This window comes from Triticum dicoccoides, chromosome 7B (genome assembly GCF_002162155.2).
Source record: "Triticum dicoccoides isolate Atlit2015 ecotype Zavitan chromosome 7B, WEW_v2.0, whole genome shotgun sequence".
Lineage (NCBI taxonomy): Eukaryota > Viridiplantae > Streptophyta > Magnoliopsida > Poales > Poaceae > Triticum > Triticum dicoccoides.
Genome location: NC_041393.1, coordinates 517077786 through 517085809, shown reverse-complemented (window position 1 = coordinate 517085809; position 8024 = coordinate 517077786).

Sequence of the window (8024 nt, the reverse complement as noted above, 5' to 3'; positions counted from 1 at the left end):
ACCATGTCTTACGGACGCCTTTGTCTGAAATGTGAGGGGGAGTTACAGTTCTACCCTTGCCTATAGTCTTCTCGGCTTGGGTCTGTGTACTGAGGGTCGGGGATAGTAGAGTAACTTTGCTTCTCCCCAAATAGTGGGTGGGAGCGATTTCGGGCGAGGAGGGCGTGTTTTGAACTATAGTGGGCGCGAGCGAATTCGGGCGAGGAGAGCGTGTTTTGAAATAGTGGGCGCGAGCTATTTCGGGCGAGGAGAGCGTGTTTTGCCAACCATGGTTTATGAATTATTCGGCACATGTCATTTTGGCTGAGGAGAAGGCGTGCTTGGATGAAGTTATGAACCTACCCTCGATGTACAACGGGCAATTGATGCGTGTCACACATATGACGGTAATTTCACGTCTCCCATTTATTTGCTCGGGCAAATTCCACCGAGCAGAGAGGATGTTTAACGATTCGTTCAAAATTTGGGAGAACGAGCATCCACGTCTACCTTACCAAGTCGATTCGAATCTAATTTTGAAATATTAGCTTGCCACTTCTTTTTTAGATGGAGAGATGATGCTCGGGAGTAATGTGTTTTTACATGCTCGTTGCTAGTGATTTACTATATGACAAATAGTTGACCCACTCAAAAACGCGAATCAAACCCAAAATGAAATATCTCGATTCAATGAACTAGCTCATTCAGTAGGTCAAAATAGTGAACTAAATCCAAAATTGAACACCTCAATCGAGTAGCATGTTGTACAATATTATAGTACTCCATGAACATGTTGAAAGTCAAATTAATGAACTTGTTTGATATATGCATATATCCGTTCATGTGTGGATTGCAGACAACATGGTCTCCAATTTAAATATTTGAATGCAAGTTTATATCAGTCTTTGATGGATAAAACATGACCTCCCCCTCTCCCGGACTCCTATTCTCTCTCTCTCTCTCTCTCTCTCACTCACTCTCTCGCCGACAATCTTCAATTCTGTCGCACGCATCCGACACAAAAACCTTGTTGGTCCCTCTCCCTTTCTGTGTCTCTCTCTCTCTGTGTGTGTGTGTGGGGGGGGGTCTTTCTAGTCCGCATTCATATATACACCATCTATAGGTCTCTCTCACACACTATGTATGATACTCTAGCTAGTCCAAGCTAGATATCTTGGGTGCACTCATCGTACGCACACAAATTCCTTGTCTCTTTGCCCGTAACTCTCTCACGCACCACTATGTCGTCTCGGAGCTCTTCCCCCCTCTCTCAAACTCTCCATCCACCTGGGTCACACATACACATGCATATCTCACTCGCACTCGATAGGCCCATCTAAAACTCTATCTCTATCCATCGTTCTCTCTCCATCTCACACGCACACACACACACAAGCTCATGCCCAGCTAGCCAAGTATGATGGTCTCTCACTCAATTGTAGGCACACATAGTCCCCCGTATATGTATATGACTAGCTAATCTTAGTCTCCATCACAAACATGTGCATGGTCTATCTCGATTTCTCTCGGAGCATCTTTCTATCGCGCACGCACTCCCTCAATCTCCCACCCATATAGTCCCCTCACGATCTCGAGGGGATCTCTCTATCACAAACACACCCTCTCTCCCTCCCCATGCGTCCATGCCATCCATGTGTCCATCTCGACCTTTTTTCCTTGTTAGCCAGACCTCTATTGGACATGTGCTACAGGGGTGTCTCTCTCTGTTGCAAACAATCACACACTAACTATCTTCGTGTATCTCCTCGCCTCGCTTTTCCATCTCGGAGATGCATGCGTGGTATGTTCGCATAAGAAACAAAAAAACACACACTCTCTCTAATTTATCGTTTGTTGTCACTTTCTCTTTCACACACATACTCTTTTTGCACACTTACTCATTCTCCTTCACACGCACTTGATCTGTCTCGACTGAGGCACTCACCTCCGTCCATAGCACATAGATTTATTGAAAAGTCAAACATCACATAGTTTGACCATGTACGTGGAGAAAAAGAATTACATCTAGTACGGCAAACATATACCATTAGATTCACCATGAGATGTAGTTTTGTATGATGTATCTTTGGTATTGTAGATATAAATAACATTTGCGCAAACCTGATCAAAGTTTCCAAAGTTTGACTTCTAAAAAATTTACATGCACTGCATTATCGAGCGGATGGAATATCTCTTTCCCCCTCTCAGCTATCTGACGCACCACTCAGCCTTATCGGGGCTCCTCAATCTCTCTCAAACTTTATTGGTCAGTTTGGTTCGTGACCTGACCCTCATGCCTTGATGGTCGGTACTGCCTGGTGTGGACGTGAGATGTAAAATATTTCTGCCTGGCCAGGCTTGTGTGGTGCTGAAGCGTTTGGTTCATGCCTGGGCCAGACAAAGCATCAATGTCCCATCAATCAATCCATGCATCAATTATTTAATGTTAATATCCATCCATGTTGCTGTTAGCCTCGTGGCCGCACGACCAGGCACGGCCAGGCGTTCGAAATCGGTCGCTTGGGCCAGGCTACTTGCAGTGTCTGGAGTTCAGCCAGGCTAATTAAAGTGCAAGAGGGAACCCAGCCCAGGCGGGCTTTCTTTTTCACAGGGTAGCAACCAAACAAGCATGCATGAAATCCAGCCACAACCCCAGGCCACGCAAAAGATGCTCACGACGCAAACCAAACGGGCCTTATATCTCCCTGGTTCACACATACACATGTCTCGCTCGCGCTATACATATAGACCCATCCAACACTCTCTGCCCTTGTTCTCTCTCCATGTGACACGCACCCCCCTAAGTACCATAATCCCTCACTCCATCATAGGCTCTGTTTGGATCCATGGGTTAGAGTTAGTTTGGGTTAGTTTGGAGTCAACTAACCCAAAAAGATCCAAACAGGAGGGTTAGTTTAGGTTAGATTTATCTAACCCATCCAAAAAAACTAACCCATCCAAGAGGTGCTTATTTGGGTTAGTTCTTCTCAGGACCACTAATAAACACTTTTTTCTCTCGCTCTCCCCGCAGCAGATCCCTCCCCACTTCCTCGAAGCTTCTCGTCCTCTCCCTCCCTCCCTCTCGCACCGCCCGTGAAGGTGCCTCGCCGTATCCGCGCTCCATCTAACCTTGCCATCCAAACACCTCTTTACTTAGAGTTAGTTCAGGGTTAGAATCTAACTCTAACCTCTAACTGAGTTAGAGTATCCAAACAGGGCCATAGGCGCAAGCACTCCCCCCCTCCTAAGTATGATTATCTCTTACTAGCCATCAGGAACACACGTATTGTCTCCTTCCATCCATATGTCTATCTCGATATCTCTCGGGGCATCTTCTATCGCGCACACACCTTGTCACTCGATCTCCCACCCATGTAGTCCCATCACGATCTCCAGGGGATCTCTCTATGACAAACATACACTCTCTCCTCCCCATGTCTGCATTTTCTCCGTACGTCTCTCTCGACCTCTCTCCCTTGTATGTCAGACCCCTCTTGGCCACGTGCTAGGGGTCTTCCTCTCTCGGTTCCAAACAACCACACACTATCTCCTCACCTTGCCTCCGTTGTCGAAGATGCATGTGTGATATGTTTGCATAAGACACACACGCTTTTTCTCCACTTTTATAGTGTGTTGTCCATGTCTCTTTCACACATGCACACACACTTTTTTCACTCTCTCTCTCTCTCTCTCTCTCTCATCAGGGACTCTGTCACGTCTATAAGCATATGGATGTTTTGAAAAGTCAAACCTCAGTAAAGTTTGACTAGGTATATGTGGAGAAAAACATTTACATCTAGAACGATCATTAGATTCATCACAACATGTACTTACTTCATACTATCATTTATCTTTGGTATTGCCGATATAAGTAATATCTTTATAAACTTGGTCAAAGTTTCAAAAGTTTGACTTAAAAAAAATGTTGTAACTACATTATCGAACGGAGGGAGTAGCTCTTTCTCTCTCTCTCTCTGCTATCTCTCACGGGCCTCCCCTCTCACTCGAACTCTCTATACCGACGGATTATACGCTCACTGTGTCAGCGTATAGCTCTATATATTGTTTAGTTGACCGGTCAACCAATTCACATGCTGCGTTGTCAGCTCGTGTTCTGTATCTTGGTGTGCTGGCCCATGTGGCAGTGGGTGAAAATAAGTAAACTAGAGGCCCATCTGACACACGGTGAAGGAAACAAATTTGAAACCACTCGGGGTAGCACCCTGCACGCTAGTAAATTGAGGGCGCATTGAGGACAAACTTCTTGCGCGCGAAGGACGCACTCGCGCACAATTCACCACTACGCGGCGGCATGCACAGAAGGACGCACTCGCGCACACCCAGCACACAACACACACCAGCACACGTGTACACCAGCGTCGCCGCCGGTTGAGATGGACGGCGAGGCAGCCAACAAGTGGAGGCCGCTCGAGCCAAAACCACATCCGGCGAGCCTGGACTTCATCAGCAGCCTCCCCGATGACATGTTGCTCGTCATCATCGGCCTCCTCCCCACCAAATCTGCCGTGCGGACCGCCCTGCTCTCTCGGCGGTGGCGCCCCCTCTGGCGCTGCGTCCACCTCAACCTCACCGTCGACAGCTGCCTCTGCGACGGGGATTGCAAACGCATGGCCGCAGTCTCCAAGATCCTTTCATCGCACCCTAGGCCAGCCAGATGCCTTGACATCCGCATGTTCAGTACCAACTGCAAGGTCCAACCCAAGTTCGACGAGTGGTTCTTATCCCCCGCCCTAGATCAGCTCGAGGAGCTCAGCTTTGAAGCTGGACGATGTCGCTCTCTGCCGCCGTCCGCGCTCCGCCTCACGCCAACGCTACGCCACGCCAGCTTCAACTCCTGCTATCTTCCCCAGATTAATGCCGCGCTCGCCCTTCTTCGCCCTCAACTCAAGCAGCTCGGCCGCTTCGACGTTGTCATCTCGAAGAAGGCTATGGAGCACCTGCTCCACAGTTGTACTGCGCTCGAGTACCTTCGTCTTGAGCAGATCCACGTGTTCATTAGCCTCCACATCGCCTCAAAGAATCTCCGATGGATTTATGTGTCTTGCTGGCCCCGCAACAAAACATCAATTGGTAAGAGATCACTCCAGCTGTTCCACGTTATGGCCATTGAGAATGCGCCTTTCCTTGAGAGATTGCTTGTATCGGATCTAGAAGGTCCAACAAAAATCAGGGTCATTGACGCGCCGAAATTGACAACGTTGGTGTACTCGTCTGCCAAATTCTCCGAACTCTTTATTGGATCCGTAATCGTTCAGGTACAACACTCATCTTCTTCTTCGTCTTCTTGAAATTCACATTTTTAAATTTTTTTCTTGATGTATTTATGACCGTCTTCCAGAAAATGATTCCCACAAGCTTGACCCAGTCCATGCGCACAGTGAAGATCTTAGCACAAAAATTATCGGCCCCAATCTGGATCAAGTTGTTGGATTCCTTACATGCTTTCCATGCACGGAGAAGCTACTCATCGAGGTGAAACTTCTTTCCTATTAGTAAACGATAATCACAATGTAGCTCAATTTTTTCGTAATTTTCCCAAATTACGATGACAAGTGTAGTGTTCAAAACTACATCTACACACTGCACCGAAAGAAATGTTTTTAGTATTTTTTTCTCATGTGATCACCTGCATCATTTTTATGCTGTACTACTATAGTAGCCTAGGCTAGTCATAGTGGAAAGTAACTTGACTACTCCAGTAACTCTATGGTTACCCTAAGGGCAAGTACTACCTCCGTCCTTGTTTACTCATCCAATTTTGCAGTATCAAAATTTGACCATAGATTTAACTGACAAAATGTTAATGAATGTCACTAAGAACTATATCATTGGATTCATATTTGAACATAATTTCAAATGGTGTAATTTTTAGTGACATGCATTGGCATTTTCTTAGGTAAATCTATGGTCAAAATTTTATACTAAATACGAGGTAGTATTCCCTCCATCCCAAAATTCTTGTCTTACATTTGTTTAGATACAGATGTATCTAACACTAAAATGTAACTAGATACATCCGTATTTAGACAAATGTAAGACAAGAATTTTGGGACAGAGGGAGTACAAAAGTGGGCTATGTAGGCCAAAACATGTGCCAAATTCACTTGTGATGCATTTGGCATCGATGCCCCTCCATTGCTCACCTGGTGCCCCAATCTGGAGCACCTACTTTGCTCCGGTGCCAAATTAACTCACGCAATGAAAAAACACTGCATGGGAGAGAGAGAGGACCGAGGAAATAAAAACACTTGTTTGGGAGAGTGAGAGGCTGGTGTAGTTGGTTTGATTGATTTGTTTATACATGTGGGTCTGTGTGCACAGCGGTGCCAACTTTCTCACATCGCAAGAGCGGTGCCAAAATCTTTTGATTTGACATCGATGCGTATTATGTGGCATACTTTTGCGAAATATGTCATCAGCCACATAGTGGAAGGCAACAAATGCCCAAGCTCTTCACGTGGTCCTAGTTAAATGAGAGGAAACAGAAACAGAGAGAGAGAGAGAGGGAGAGAGAGAGAGAGAGTGAAAAAATATCACTAGCCAGCCAACCCTATCGTATGAGCGAATGATATTGGTACCTCTTGATGACATGGCAATCTTATGCAGCCAGCTGCTCTAATATGTTCTCTTCTTTTGCAGATAAAAAAAGACCCGAAAGTGAAAAATGTGCTGCACTATAACAATCTCATTGAATGCCTTGATCTCGATCTTACAGAAATTGATTTGATCGACTATCGAGGCAGCACATCTGAGATTAAATTGGCCAGGTTCTTTGTTCTGGAGGAAATTGTACTCAAGGTAATGAGGTTTGGCGTTCTCTGGCGCAACAATGAATGGCGTGCTGATCACCGCAAGCGTCTAAGCCTAAATGACAAAGTCTTCGCAGAAGCTGAATTTGTTTTTGAAACATCAAGTGGCCAGAGACTTGAAAACTTATTTGCCCATTAGTGACTTGTCAGGGCGGTGGATTTTAGTTTGTACGATAATGCTGCATCCACCTAAAGTAACGAAAGTTCTTACGTGAACTTCCTAGTAATTCCCTCTTCCTAGGTGCAGCATTACTCCTAACATTTGTAATATCAGTTTGTAACTTGTAATATTGCCGTGTCCTATTCCTGCATTTTCAAAATCCTGTGAATCAAACAGTTCATGAGTTGGTGATGATGTTGTACCTCCCATCTTTCACCAGTAGCCATCGGATCTAGATCTGACGCATACAAACCAAGCTTCTCCATTTTTGCAAAAAGATGCCCGCACTTGTTCCTTATTTACAAACAACTCCTTGTCTCTCACAATCAGCCTTATCTCCTCCCCACCACATCTAGAAGGCCGTGGAAAAATCTGGCGCGATGGCCGCTGCCGGAGCAGTCCACCCCCAATCTTGGTGTTACGTGCAATGCACGGGCATCTACATGGGAAATTATGTCGAACAGGGCTAGTTGTAAGCAGGCTAGCTCTACAGCCATGATGATAGTGACTGCAGACGACGAGGCTGACTATGGTATGCTGAACACGGCGCCTATACTCAGGTGTCATCTCCGGCGCAGGGTCTTGTCACTTCACTGTGAGGAGCAGCACATAATAATTTGACCAACGGGTAGTACAGTGCTAGTACTCCTAGGAGTACTACATTAGTAGTACTACTACTAGTACTAGTAGCACCACCGTCTGGATTTAGGAGTACTACCACGTCCATCTGGATTTTAGTATTTGACTAGCAATATCTAGTAATGCATGTCACAAAAAATGAACTACTCCCTCTGTAAATAAATACATGGTGTTTTATTCCTATCGGCGAGATAATTTAATGTTTTCTTGCTAACTAGAGTCTTAATAGGATTAAATGCAATGAACTAAACACTGCATGTCATGTTTGGTAGTCTCAAGTCATTGAAAGCATGCACGGCCCACATCTCTCATTGGTTGATATGTCACGAAATAAGAAACAAGGAGGGAGTTAATGCACCGTGCCTAAGTGTTTTGGGATTATTTGGTTTTCGTAATGTGACTTACACAACATTTTT